At 48.0% G+C, this 13,510-nt stretch overlaps 1 protein-coding gene across 1 annotated transcript in view; it reads right to left on the reverse strand.

The window, feature by feature from the left end:
• LOC144773571 (uncharacterized) overlaps positions 1–12,329 on the reverse strand; it is a 156,911-nt gene extending 144,582 nt beyond the window's left edge. The window contains exons 1-2 of the mRNA XM_078658689.1: positions 12,163–12,329; positions 3,091–3,164 (exon numbers count right to left, since the gene is read on the reverse strand). The gene's annotated coding sequence lies outside the window, so the exon portion shown is untranslated. The remainder of the gene's footprint in view (positions 1–3,090; positions 3,165–12,162) is intronic.
• Positions 12,330–13,510: the final 1,181 nt, after the last annotated feature.

Consider the following 13,510-nt stretch of genomic DNA (forward strand, 5'->3'; position numbering starts at 1 on the left):
TCTCACCATGGGCAGGCCAATTTGGTCCCACTTATCAAAGCCATGTTGTGTAGCGAGAGTGCCCAGCTGTACAGTGTCCATAAGGGAGTGGCATTTGTGATGTTGCCTCGCCACCCAAAAGCACAGAGTGTGGTGTGCCAGAAGGTAAGCGTGACAGCGGTCGGGTTAGGAAAGGACGTGCTACATGTCCCCCCATAGAGAGCTCCGAGATAGCCTCCAGGTTGCAGGACTTTCCTATTCATCCGGTAGGGCGGTTCTTTCTCAGGGAGATGGGCCCAGTGGTTAATGGTGACAAACTGCGTCGCCCAATAATATTTTTGCATGTCGGGCAGAGCAATCCAGTCATCATACCAACTCCTGACGAGTGTACTTAGCAGCTATTCATGCGGGACCGCCAACCCAGAGTAATATACGGATTTTACTTTAGATCACCTGAAAATAGTATTTCGAGACTGAATAGGGTGTGTTCTGAAGTGCATATAGAAAACAGGGCAGTGCCATTATTTTAAATAAAGCGGCTTTCTCCAAAAGTGACAGATGCAATGTTCTACAATGACTGACTTTGGGCCAGCAGGCAAGCAGTGGCTCCAGGTTGTGAGTTTGGAAAGTGCCTGGGTCCCTGGTAATATATACCCTCAAGTAGTGAAACACGTTTGCAACAATATGAGCCTCACAATCATCGGGTAAGCATGGCTATGAGGGAGATAAATCAGGGACTTACTCCAGTTAATGGTATAACCGGATACCGGCGGAACAGTGCAAATATGTGCATTATTCTGTCAAGAGTAAATGTCGGGTCTTCGATATATAGTGAAATGTCATCAACGTAGAGGGAGATCCTATACTCCCGTTCTGTAGTCCATCTCAGCCCTTTAACAAGAGGGTCGGACTTTATCCATATGGCTAGTGGCTCCAACACCAGGGCAAAGAGCAAGGATGAGAGTGGACATCCCCGTTTCGTGCCTCGTGTGAGTTGAAACATCAAGGACGTGCCTTCATGGACCTGGACCTGAGCCATATGTTCAGTATAAAGGATTGTCACCCATGACACGAAGTGAGGACCAAATCCCAGTCCAGTCAGTACCTCAAAAAGGAAAGGCCAAGAGGCCATATCAAAAACCATTTGTGCATCAAGCGAAAGCACTAGGCCATCCTCCTGGATCATAGCTGTGCGACCCAGGATGCCGTGCAGGTGTAGTAAGTTAAGTGATCTGTTTCTCCGTCGTATGAAGCCGGATTGATTCGGATGAACCAGTGTCTGAATTTCCAGTACCAGTCAAGAAGTCAATAAGTTTGCTAAAATCTTGACCTCTACGTTTAACAATAAAAATCGGTTGGCAAGAGCCACAATTGTCTGGCGACTTGCCCTCCTTAGTTATGACCACTATACCAGCCAACCTCTGGTCTCTTGGCAAAATGCCGGCCTCATGGCTTTCTATGTACATGAGGAGAGGTGGGAGCAACTTTCGAAGCTATGAGCTTGTAGAGATCAATAGGCAGACCGTTGGGGTCCACTTCTTTACCAGGGTCAAGTCACTGTGCGTTTACTCCTCCTCAAGCAGTGCCTTATCTGACTGCGAAAGGGTTGGTGGTGGGATATCCAGCAGTAGTTTGCAGGAGTCTTCAGTCATAGCAGTAAAAGTCAGGGAGTACAGGCAATTATGGTAGGCAACAAAGGAGTTGGCTATTCCTTGCCTATTTCTAATTCAATCTCCCCCTTCACCCTGTATTTCAAGCACCCACCGGTTCACCTCGTCCCTGTCATCAAGCCAGGCCATGAGCTTCCCTACTCTGTCACCTACCTCGTAGAGATGATATTGTGTTGTGCGATGGTTGGCTTTAGCGGCTTCCATTGCGATGCTTCAATAATAGTCTCTTTGTTTACAGTATGGTGTAAGTCTCCCCGAGTAGTGTCAAGGACTCGGGACCCCAGCTTCTGGATCTCCCGTTCAAGTCTTTCTAGACAGAACCTTTTTTCCTTTTTGTGTTTTGCGATTAATGATTGGCTGTATGACTGTTTTGCATCCCTCCCATACAGTCAGCGATGAAGTCAGTGAGCCCTTATTTTCGACAAAGTAGTTCACAGTGGTTTCATCTGAGGCCCGCACGAATGCGGGGTACTTTGAGAACCAAGGACTTAGTACAATTTTTTGGCCATCACTGCGGGCAAGCAGGCCATAGACCACCCAAACCGGAGACTGATCAGCGATGTCTCTCTAGAGTGAGGGAGCTGATGGGAAAAGGTGAGTATGTAGTCGATGCGTGAAAGACTGCCATGAGCTTCCAAGTGGAATGTGTACAGTTCTGATGTGGGGTTGTATGAACACCATGTATCAATAAGGCTGGGTGCGGCCATAAAACTTGGCGATGGGGAGACCAAAGTTGATGAGAGAGCCAGCGGTCATTGCTGTCGCACAAAGCAGTGTTGAACTCACCGCCCAGCAGGAAATCACCCTCTGGGAACTGTAGGAAGAGTGTGTTTTGTTCAGAGAAAGACACATCATGAAGTATTGGGGGTATATATATTGAAACAATATGGAGTGTTTTTCCCTCCCGATGCCCTGAAAGGGCCACCTTTCTCCCATGTACGTCTCGCCAAGTGTTACGTATTATAAAGGTCAATGACTTTCACAGTAGGATACCAACCCCTCTGGAGCCCGTGGTATAACCAGTGTGCGCCACCATTTTGTATTCACATTTGTTTAAGGAACGATAAGTGTTTCCCTGTAGATGTGTCTCATGAAGGAGGACTAAGTCAGATTAATGTCTCTTGAGGAATTGTGATACTACTCGCAGTTTAATCATCTCCTAACCCATTAGCATTCCATGAGTGGATAACCTTTTTTTTCCCTTTTACTAAAGGGCCTTATTCTTGCGATAAAGGTGGGGACAAGGAGACAAGATTGCAAAGGAAAAAGAAACGAAGCAGGAGCAAGGATAAAATAGACTGGAGAAATAAAGGGAAAGTAATACAAGTGTGCATAAAAGTAGAAGAAAAGCTGGAAAACACCATTGGGAAGAACAGCGAAACATAGGAAGTGGAGAGAAATAGACTTTCTGAGGGTTTTTTGGGGATAAGATAACACTTACTTTTTTGTTTAATCCGAGGGGACTGGAGGTGGAGTGCACAGCTAATCTCTGGAGGGAGTCGGAAGGACTGAAGCCTAAGGAACACAGAAGAAACAATTTGGTGAGATGTCTAAAGACTTGTTTAAAGACTAGCCACAAATCAAGGAATTCGATAATATTGAATCATCTTCTTCATCCAATTTAGTGGACAAGATACGTCCTGACCTTTCAAACCTAGGAGGAAGATACAGTGGAAGGGACCTTTCATATTGGCAGCGACCTATTACCTCGAATAAAATTCCCTTGAAAGACTAGGTGCTTTTATTCTTTCCTGGCAACATTCATGCTTAATGAGAGTCACATTATCGGTCTTGAAAACGATGGTCTAATTGAAACTTCCATCGAAATGAGTTGACGCCTCATTACATAATTTGTGTAGTGGCTGTAACTACAGATTCCATCAAGGCACACAGTATTGGGTCCAACTTTTATTGTTTCCAACACGGATGTGTGTCTTCTAATGACATATTGTACTGTCTTGTGCGTGTACTCTCTAGGATGGGTTGTATTGTTAGTGTACTGTATTATCTCTCTTATTTATATTCATTTAATGAACTGTCTATAGATGTTGTTAGTGTTGCCACAGCTAGTATTCAAAATAACGTGTGCGATTTTATCTATGTATTGCAAAGCGCTTTTTAAGCTCATTTATTTGTTTTTATGAATTATCCACTTTGCATTTTCTCTGTATTTTTTTTAAACTATAATAATAAATAGACTTATTTTCTATTTCTTGTGTTTTGACCTTGGGTATACTATAGGTTTCCCCTTGTGTGTATGGTGAGTGACGAGTAATATAAGACTGTGTGTTTTCAAGTGACTTGGATTTCTAGAATTAACCCAAAGGAAGCTTATCTTTGAAATGGTTAAAGGTACTGCCAGTCAAATTGTCCAGCGGGTCTGAAGGTATGCAGGGACTGGGAAACATACTTTAAGAAAAAATCAATAAAAGAGACGTTTGGAATGATTCAAAGAAACAGTTGAGATAAGGAGAGACAGTGGCCTTATGGCTAGCTGGTGAACCCGGTTTGAGTTGTGGTGCCAGCTCAACATACTGCGATTTTGGGCAAATCACTTAATCTTCCAGTACCTACACAAAATTATTGTAGAGTTGTGTAAAGCGCTCCGATACCTTCGGTTCGAGTTCACTCTTTAAAAAAGTTGCAACAAAAGTCAGGGGACGGAACAAAGGTATCTGGCCTCCCAGTTCATTTATTGTGCTGTGTGGGGGCACGGCAATGGGAAGGAGGGGGAATAAGTAAACACAGACAACAGGAGGGAGCAGACGACAGATCCAGTTACAAAAGAAGCATTCAGTAGAGTGGCTCAACAAAAATAAAAAAGTACCTGGCAAAAGTGCGAGCAGTGTAAGGACACACGTACTTGGGCCGTGCTCTAGGGGAGGGTCACATCCAAAAAGAGGGAGGTGGCCACCACAGAGCCGGCCAGCAGGAAACAAGCGATTGAGAGTAGCTAAGAAGACATCCAATGGTAAGTAATGGGCAGCCTCCAAGCCCACCAACAGTAAACAACATGTCTTGAAGAGACAGTGCATGCGCGGTCTCGCCGAGACCTAATAAAAAGCACCTGTGGTCAACATTGCCATATATGGTAATAATTTAAGCCAAATTCAATTCCAGATAATAGAGTCAGAAGGAAAACCATATCCTAGGGAAGACATTGAAACACTACTATCAGCCAATATAAAAATAATGTTGGCCAAACACCCCTCAACTAAATAAGAGTGATAAATGAGATGTGTTTTTTTAATGCTAGACGGCAAGGTTGATGTTTCTTGATAATATGTAACCAATTGGTCATGATTGGTTCCAGGCTCCAGATTAAAGCACTTGATTTGTCTTGAGAATAAGCACTAAATAGGATAACCCAGCAGTTGAGATGGTTTGTGTTTTGAAAAACTATATGATAATGGTGATATTTATTGTTATTATATAGCCAATTGTTTGTGAATTGTGCTGGGCTCCATACATAGGAACCTAGTTTCTCTCAAGAATAAGCAGTGCTAGCATAAAGGGGGATCCATCCGGCAGCTATTATTGAATCAGACCGGGGATTCGTCTGGCCCCAGTGAAACATGCTGAATTTGTCCTGTTGTAATTTGTCAACACAGGGACACTAGTAGCAGCACCCGCACAATGTCTGCTTTCTATTTGGAGGCAACGAGTAGGCAGCAAGGGGGCTTTCTTATTTTGGATTCCAGCTGGGCCCAAAACAAAGGCTGAATGTAAACAGACAGTAGTCCTCCTCTTGTTTGAGTATAATCCTTGCTGAGAGCTATCTTGAGCCTAATACCTAGACACCAATGCAACAAGGAGAAACAAAGACACACAGTTTATCACTTCAGAATTACTTTAGCACTTGACTTTGTTCAATCCTGTATATAAGAGATGTGCTTGCACTGTAAGAATGCCGGATGTATTGGTCTGTATAAAAAGCAATTAAAATAGGATTTACTATTGTTTTTAATTAAGTCTTTTATAGCGCTACTTATCCCAATGTAGCGTGTCAAATCAATTTAATCACACGCACAGACTATCATAGACAATAAATCATACAAGGGTATAACTCAATGTCCAGGATGTTACATAAGACATTGAGGGTTCCAAGTTGTAGGAGTTACACATCATCTTTACAGGTAGGGATTATGTGTTAACAGTGCATGGCCGGGAGAAACACAAAGTCAGGATTTAAAAAGTAACAGTGTTTGTGGTTGTCTGTCCTAATAAGACTTTATTTCTACCCAAATAAACATCTTGTTAGCAACCACATAACAACAACAGATTGAGAAGAAGAAAAAACATTAAAGTTCTAAACCCCTGCCTTGCAGTTTGCATGTAGTTCCTTGATGCCAGTTTATAGTTCACTGTTCTATATTAGAAGGATTGCAATTTATGATGTAAATGTAAATGTAAATGTAAATGTAGTATACTTGTAAAGCGCACAGCTGCCCCAGCAACGGGGCGTCCCGGCGCTGTATAACTCTGGGGAACCCGTCCTGGCTTTCCCTGTGGGATGGTCCCTGCTGGGAGTCCCCAAGGTGGAGCCAGGCATCCCCGGAATTGGTGGGGCCGTTGTGGTGATTAGGCAAGCTAATGCCCAGAGTTGCCGAGTGGAACCCCTGATTAGAGTAAGCACCGAAGCGAGAATTATCGAGTCCGCTGACCAAGGTCCACGACCCTGCCGCGTCGGGAATTGAACCCTGGTCCCGGGCTGACTTCTGCTCTCGGGCCTGCCGCCTCTAACCAGTGAGCCACACTACTCCACCATGTGCAAGTAATAAAAGGCTTTATGTGTCAGAAGCAGTAACCCACTGAACTTTATATATAAAATAACAAGCATTGGCGAAGCCAATAGTTCTCACCTAGGCAAGAGCTTTTGGCTTTGCCAATATGTTTAAGCCATGTTGTAAACCTTGTTGGCTACTCCTCAGCATGGCTAAAAATTAGTGGGGCAAAGGTGAGTGGAGTGTCGTAAAGGAGAGTGGTGTGGAGTACAGTGGAGTGTTATGGAGTGGAGTAGAGAGTCGTGGAGTGGTGTAGAGAAGAGTTGAGGACCGTGGAGCGTCATGAAGTGGCGTAGAGTGGAGAGGCATATATGTTATGTTATGTTATGTTAAAAGGGTGCTTCTATAGCGCACGGCTACTCCAAGGAGTGTCCCGGCGCTGTCGGAGCCTCACAGGTCAAGGGGAATAAAAAAACAGGCGGTGCAGGCAACAAGAGAAGAGGACAGGGTGGGAGAACTTATTGCTGAAACAGCCAGGTTTTCAAATCCTTCCTGAATGTCAGAAGATTAGAGCAGGATCTGAGCGCGAGAGGAAGATCGTTCCACAGCAGGGGCGCCAGATGTTTAAAGGCGCGTCCGCCGAGGCGAGCCCGATGTATCCTAGGGGTGACTGCCCTGGCTTGTGACGAAGAGGGAGGGAAGAGAGTGTCATGGAGTAGAAAGGCGCAGAGTGTTGTGGTGTGGTAAAGTGTTGTGGAGTGGTGTAGAACAGAGTGGAGTGGTGTAGAAGGTGTTGTGTAGAGTACAGTGTTGCATAGAATGTAGCGGCGTACAGTGCATTGGGGTAGAGTGCAGTAGAATGACAGAGTGCAGTAGAGTGACAGAGTGCAGTGGTGCTGAGTAGAGTGGCGTGAAGTTCAGTGGCGAAGAGTGCAGTGTTGCGGAGTAGAGTGGCACGGAACAATGCAGAGTGGAGTAGGGTTGAGTACAGTGGAGATTAGTGGAGTGATACAGAGTAGACTGGCAGAGTGTAGTGGCATTGAGTAGCGTGTGGTAGAGTGCTGTAGAATAGAGTGACGTGGCATGGATGCAGTGCCACAGAGTAGAGTTGAATAGAGTTCAGTGTCAGAGTGCAATGCTGCAGAATAGACTGTCGTAGAGTGCAGTGGTGTATAGTAGATTGGAGTAGAGTGCATTGACGTAGAGTAGTGTTATGTCGAGAGTAGTGGCATAGAGTACAGAGATGCAGAGTAGAACAGAGTGGCGTAGAGTGCAGAGTAGATTGACAGAGCGCAATGGTGTAGAGTGCATTGGTTTTCAGTAAAGTGGTATAGAGTGCATTGGCATAGAGTGCAGTGGCCTAGGATAAAGTAGCAAAGAGAATAGTAGAGTGGCACAGAGTGGAGTGGTGCAGCGTAGATTGTATTGGTATAGAGTACAGAGGTGTGGCAGAGAGTAGATTCTTTTCAGAGTAGAGTGGAATGGTGCCCGGTAGAGTGGAGTCGTGCAGGGTAGAGTGCAGTGGGATAGAGTGCCGTGGTGCAAAGTATAGTGTGGTAGAGTGCATTGGCGTAGATTGATGTAGAGTAGCAAGGCGTAGAGTGAAGTGATGTAGAGTGCAGTGGCCTAGGATAAAGTAGCAAAGAGAATAGTAGAGTGGCACAGACTGGAGTGGTGCAGCGTAGATTGTATTGGTATAGAGTACAGAGGTCTGGCAGAGAGTATATTCTTTTCAGAGTAGAGTGGAATGGTGCCTGGTAGAGTGGGGTCGTGCAGGATAGAGTGCAGTGGCATAGAGTGCAGTGGTGCAAAGTAGAGTGTGGTAGAGTGCATTGGCGTAGATTGATGTAGAGTAGCAAGGCGTAGAGTGAAGTGGTGTAGAGTGCATTAGTTTTCAGTAAAGTGGTGTAGAGTGCATTGGCATAGAGTGCAGTGGCCTAGGATAAAGTAGCAAAGAGAATAGTAGAGTGGCACAGAGTGGAGTGGTGCAGCGTAGAGTGCATTGGTATAGAGTACAGAGGTGTGGCAGAGAGTAGATTATTTTCAGAGTAGAGTGGAATGGTGTCCGGTAGAGTGGAGTCGTGCAGGGTAGAGTGCAGTGGGATAGAGTGCCGTGGTGCAAAGTATAGTGTGGTAGAGTGCATTGGCGTAGATTGATGTAGAGTAGCAAGGCATAGAGTGAAGTGATGTAGAGTGCAGTGGCCTAGGATAAAGTAGCAAAGAGAATAGTAGAGTGGCACAGACTGGAGTGGTGCAGCGTAGATTGTATTGGTATAGAGTACAGAGGTCTGGCAGAGAGTAGATTCTTTTCAGAGTAGAGTGGAATGGTGCCCGGTAGAGTGGAGTCGTGCAGGGTAGAGTGCAGTGGCATAGAGTGCAGTGGTGCAAAGTAGAGTGTGGTAGAGTGCATTGGCGTAGATTGATGTAGAGTAGCAAGGCGTAGAGTGAAGTGGTGTAGAGTGCATTAGTTTTCAGTAAAGTGGTGTAGAGTGCATTGGCATAGAGTGCAGTGGCCTAGGATAAAGTAGCAAAGAGAATAGTAGAGTGGCACAGAGTGGAGTGGTGCAGCGTAGAGTGCATTGGTATAGAGTACAGAGGTGTGGCAGAGAGTAGATTCTTTTCAGAGTAGAGTGGAATGGTGCCCAGTAGAGTGGAGTCGTGCAGGGTAGAGTGCAGTGGGATAGAGTGCAGTGGTGCAAAGTATAGTGTGGTAGAGTGCATTGGCATAGATTGATGTAGAGTAGCAAGGCGTAGAGTGAAGTGATGTAGAGTGCAGTGACAGTGCGGAGTGGCATGGTGTGGCCTAACGTGGAGTGCTGCAGAGTAGAGTGGAATGGGGTAGAGGGGAGAATGCATGATCTGGTAGCGCACTGATATTACAAACAACATCTTCCATTGCCATTACATTTGCACAGACACACAGTTTTACTGATAAAAACTGATGTCATCATCTCAAGTATTGATGGTATTGAAATATTTGTTTCCCCGCACTTCAGCATTACCAGAATTACCCCTTGTAGCCAGCATGATTGTCACCGAAATAAACTCACTTTGAAAACAGAGAAAGAAAAGTAAACACCAAGCGTCCTGGAAGACAAAGCCTGACATTTGACCTTTGCCACTGAATGCACAGCAAATGCGATAGAATAAGATTTAAATGCCTGTTTACAGAAAAAGAGAACTGGGAAGGATACCCTAAATAAGGGTTGGGCAACGGAAAGAACAAACAAATAAAGATAGCAAATAGAAAACAAGAAAATGTGAGTTACAAAGCAAATGGTAAGCAACGGGCGGAATGTATCCCTAGGAAAGGTTTTTGAATGTTCCCATGTTGGCAAACCAGACAGCTGTGCTGTGCAGTCTGGTGGGCTTTGACCTAAAAATCTGTGCTTTGCAGGAGACACATTAACCCTCAAGGCTACATTAGAAGTCAAAGCTGCGACTAGAAAAACACACAGATCTCTCCAGCAAGTGCATTAATGGCCAGAGTTATCATATCCTTTCCTAAGACTCATATAGCACCTTTTCGATGTCCGTAAATGCTGCGACACAACAGAGTCAAAGTGGGCAGTTTCTTTGATAAAAAAACAAATGTTTCTCATTGCCCGAGTGACATGATGCCCAATTGTATCACACCAACACCCATTAAGACTGAATTTCATCAGCACCATGGGGTTACTCCTGCAGCACCTCTCTTGTGGAAATCAAGGTCTGAAAAAAAGCAAGCCCCTGGGGGAGATTCCCACAGATGTGCAGTGGACGTCCTATTATTGTTTGCCTGTCATATCGTGCTCGGGGGTACAGTGAGGCAGCAGGCACTTGAGAGTAAGAATTGATGGGGGAAAAAATTTGAGATCTGAAAATGAGAAGGGCAGATCCCAACACCCTAAAGCAGAAGCTACGACAGTATTTTTGTCCATGTTGGTGAGCACCCATGTTGCAGATGATGAAAGGTTGTACCCTCCCCATGGATAGCATCCTTTCATGACTGGGCACCTCCTATGCTCACCTCCAACAGAGACCAAGCCAAAACCTGTAGGCATCCACTTGCAGGTACAGCACATATTTTCTCATACTTTGCCCTTACACTCTTGCTCAGTTAAATACTTGCTCTGACATAGACAGGTCAGTCTCTGCCATACAGGCACAATACCAAAACAGTTATAACATAGGCAAGAGGTCATTCACACACGTTGTACCCATCCACACAATGAAATCCAAGGCGTTAGTGTTCTGTGTCAAAACACTCTCCATCCATAATTGCTTTTTCATCCATGTCACTCCCACAGAACAGGGTGCTATACTCTTTGGAAATGTGCTTTTGCACCTTGTCAGGGCTATCAAGCGCTATATATGTGAAAACAGAAGCCCACCCTGGGATAGATAAGGCCAGGCCCTGCCCTGCACCTCTTGCTTCACACAACAGCAGAGTCTCTCTGTGCAAAGTGCGGGTCAGTGTAGAAGAGAAAGCAACACCTGGAGCAGAAGGGAGGCCCAGGCAGCTCTTTAACCTACAGCATGCCCTTCCCTCCATCCTGAGAGGGCCGGGGGCCTCACTCTCTGCTCCCAGGCACCTCCTCGTTGAGTCCATGCTGAGAGGGAGGGTCTCTCTGGGCCGAGATGTGGGACAAAGAGGAGGAGAGGAGATAAGGGACACAGAGAGGATGGAAGGAGAGAGGAGGAGAGGCCGCACAGGAGATGGGAGGAGAGGCCGCACAGGGAGATGGGAGGAGAGGCCGCACAGGAGAGGTGCGAGGGGGAGAGGCTGCACAGGAGAGGTGGGAGGGGGCTGCACAGGAGAGGTGGGAGGGGAGAGGCTGCACAGGAGAGGTGGGAGGGGGAGAGGCTGCACAGGAGAGGTGGGAGGGGGGAGAGGCTGCACAGGAGAGGTGGGAGGGGGGAGAGGCTGCACAGGAGAGGTGGGAGGGGGGAGAGGCTGCCCAGGAGAGGGGGAGTGGGAGAGGCTGCCCAGGAGAGGGGGAGGGGAGAGGCTGCCCAGGAGAGGGGGAGGGTGAGAGGCTGCACAGGAGAGGAGGGAGGGGAGAGGCTGCACAGGAGAGGTGGGAGGGGGAGAGGCTGCACAGGAGAGGTGGGAGGGTGAGAGGCTGCACAGGAGAGGTGGGAGGGGGGAGAGGCTGCACAGGAGAGGTGGGAGTGGAAGAGGCTGCACAGGAGAGGTGGGAGGGGGAGAGGCTGCACAGGAGAGGTGGGAGGGGGAGAGGCTGCACAGGAGAGGTGGGAGGGGGGAGAGGCTGCACAGGAGAGGGGGGAGGGTGAGAGGCTGCACAGGAGAGGAGGGAGGGTGAGAGGCTGCACAGGAGAGGTGGGAGTGGAAGAGGCTGCACAGGAGAGGTGGGAGGGGGAGAGGCTGCACAGGAGAGGTGGGAGGGGGGAGAGGCTGCACAGGAGAGGTGGGAGGGGGCAGAGGCTGCACAGGAGAGGTGGGAGTGGGGAGAGGCTGCCCAGGAGAGGTGGGAGGGGGAGAGGCTGCACAGGAGAGGTGGGAGGGGGGAGAGGCTGCCCAGGAGAGGGGGGAGGGTGAGAGGCTGCACAGGAGAGGTGGGAGTGGAAGAGGCTGCACAGGAGAGGTGGGAGGGGGAGAGGCTGCCCAGGAGAGGGGGAGGGGAGAGGCTGCACAGGAGAGGTGGGAGGGGAGAGGCTGCACAGGAGAGGAGGGAGGGGAGAGGCTGCACAGGAGAGGGGGAGAGGCTGCACAGGGGTCATGCCTTGAAGGGGGGGGTGCAGAGTTCAGGTTGTCCTCAGCTGGGGGGGGGGTCTGTAGACTCTACCTGCGCAGACCCCTGCTCAGAGCCCTCTCCCCCTCGGCCTGGGACGGTGAAGATGACAATCCGAGGCCGGGGGTGACGTCCGGGGTCAGAGGGTGAAGGTCACCGCACAGACCGAGGATCCTTCCACCCCTACAGCTGCTGGAGCCGAGGAAGAGGCCGGAAGTGACGGCATTCACTGCTGGTGCTGTCTCTGCCCCCGCTGACCGGAAAAGGAAATCACCTTACTTCCGGCCCGAGAGTAACTGAAAGAGACAACGGACTCAGCAGTAGCTCAGGCTGCAGTGACCCTGAGCAGCCTCGAGGCTGAAACCAGCTGAAGGAGGAGAGACCGACCCCCCCCCCCCCCCCCCCCGAGGGGGGAGAGGATAACACCCCCAACACTCGAAAATGTGACATCATTTATTGGACTTGGTCCAGATATAATATTCAATAACACATAGGCTGAACGAAAAGAGTTTTTTAAATATTTAGGTATTTGATTTTAAGGAGCAATATTAGGATTGCAATATGTCAGACATCTGTAGGACATGGACAGCTCAGCTGCTATCAATAATGCATACAGAATGACATGGCATGTTTAGCGTCCCCCTCAGCCCAGTAGCATGCAAATGACCATGCCACACATGGGGCTCTGCAGGGCACGTCTTTATTCTACAGAGTGCCACTAACTACACGCACTGTGTCATAAACTATTATAAACCACAGCAGACACACCCAATTGACTGTAATTTCCACCGGGTCCTTCAGGGATCAGAAGGAACCTACAGCACATACTCTCAAGACACTACATCACCCATTTGTTAAATAAATAAAACTATTACATATATACATTATATTTCCTCAATGAGTCATCGAGGGGCCCGAACCAGCCAGCCAGATCTAGTCATTTGATGTCAATGAGGCAGAGGAGAGGTGCCTGCATAGGGTACAGGTGACGCAGGGGCAGGTGTATTAGTGGGGCTCTTCAGTCTCTCACTTCTAATATCTGGAGCCAACGAACATCGAGGCAGGCACTTGAAGTGTGACTAGACTCACATTATAACTATGAGCTGCTTGTCTGCCCAGATTTTGTCCCGCACTCCCTGGAGCTGAGGTCGGCTGGTGGGAGCGTTACTGCAATCGGCAGTTTACCATCTCGCTCTCAGCGCGACCCGCCCAGGTAGCAGTGCATTGGCTGTGTCCACGAACAGCCCACCGGGGGACTGCGAGGCCCAGAAACCACCGCTCCTTGAAGCCGGCGCCTCTTCCCCCGGCGGCCACGCCCACTGACTGGTTCCCTGCTTCATAACTTTTCGCGACACCCGCTCCGCGGGTGCCGCTCACTGACCTGCAGACTTTGTCCCAGAGA

The sequence above is a fragment of the Lissotriton helveticus genome, chromosome 8, assembly GCF_964261635.1.
Source record: "Lissotriton helveticus chromosome 8, aLisHel1.1, whole genome shotgun sequence".
Taxonomy (NCBI): domain Eukaryota; kingdom Metazoa; phylum Chordata; class Amphibia; order Caudata; family Salamandridae; genus Lissotriton; species Lissotriton helveticus.